We start from the raw sequence: 1662 nt of genomic DNA, 5'->3' as shown, positions 1-1662 counted from the left end.
TATAAACAAAGTTTAAATTGTTTAAATAAAATTACACAAACTTGTGAATTATTTGAAAAACAGAAGCTCTCAAAATAAAAATAAAATATACAAAAGTTTAAGTTAGTTAATGAAATACAATAACACTAACTCATGTATTAATTTAGAAAATATTAGAAGCTCTTAAAATGAATAAATAAATTTGGCCCGCCGTGTGATTTCATTTGGCCCTTGAGGTAATATCAAATTAAGATTAGAGCTGGCCCGCCGGTATTATACAGCAAATGCGTTGTTACGCTGTAACAACGCATTTGCCAACCCTCCTGAATTTCACTGCCCCTCCCGTAAATCTCCCGGGGCAACAATTCTTCCGAACTTCTCCCGATTTCCAATCGGACAACAATATTGGGGGCGTGCCTCGAAGGCCCTGCCTTTAGCGTCCTCTACAACCTGTTGTCACGTCCGCTTTTCCGCCATAGAAACAATGTGCCGGCCCAGTCACATAATATCTGCGGCTTTAACACACACGAATGAATGCCAGCATACTTGGTCAACAGCCATACACGTCACACTGGGGGTGGCCCTATAAACGACTTCAACACTATTACAAATATGCGCCACACTGTGAAGCCACAGCAAACAAGAATGACAAACATATTTCGGGAGAACATCTGCACCGCACCGTAACACACGTAATACTCAGAACCCCTAGCAGCACTAACTCTTCCGGGATGCTATAATATTCACCCCCGCTACCACCAAACCTGCCCCCCCCCTCCAATTTTTATTTACATTTTTTTGATATGCCATTGATATTTTTAAATCATTATTGATAGGTTGATTGGAAACACTAAATTGGCCCTAGTGTGCATGTTGTCTCTCTATCTGTGTTGGCCCTGTGTTAAGGTGGTGACTTGTCCAGGGTGAACGGTGCCTTCTGCCCGAATGCAGCTGAGATAGGCTGCAGCGACCCCAGAAGGGACAAGCGGTAGAAAATGGATGGCTGGATGGATAATTTGAAACTTGACTTTGCATGTCACTATAAAGTTATTTAAGCCTTGCTTGTTCAATATTCAATGCAAAACTTTTTTGGATCCCTCTTAAAAGGTTAATTTTTTCAACCTCGGCCCGCGGCTTTGTTCCATTTTAAATTTTGGCCCACTCTGTATTTGAGTTTGTCACCCCTGGCGTAGTGGGTAGAGCGGCCGGCCAGAAACCAGAGGGTTGCAGGTTCGCTTCCCACCTATTGACATCCAAAAAATCGCTGACGTTGTGTCCTTGGGCAGGGCACTTCACACTTTGCCCCCGGTGTCGCTCACACTGGTGAATGAATGATAGGTGATGGTCGAAGAGGCCGAAGGCGCAAACTGGCAGCCACGCTTCCGTCAGTCTACCTGGGCAGCTGTGGCTACTGATGTAGCTTACCACCCCCAGGTGTGAATGAATGTTGAGTCCCACTTCTCTGTGAGCGCTTTGAGTGTTTAGAAAATCGCGATATAAATCTAAGTTTTATTATTATTACTTAATATGTCAACCAAGTTTAGTTGGTTAAAAAATACAATAATACTAACTTATAAATTAATTTGAAAAAGTGCAACTCTTATAAACACTGTTAAATGTGTAACTGAATGTAACCAATATTTTCATATACACAACATTTTTGACACACTAGGTCAGAGGTTT

This window comes from Nerophis ophidion, linkage group LG08 (assembly GCF_033978795.1).
Source record: "Nerophis ophidion isolate RoL-2023_Sa linkage group LG08, RoL_Noph_v1.0, whole genome shotgun sequence".
Taxonomy (NCBI): Eukaryota; Metazoa; Chordata; class Actinopteri; order Syngnathiformes; family Syngnathidae; genus Nerophis; species Nerophis ophidion.
This window is presented reverse-complemented; position numbering follows the sequence as displayed.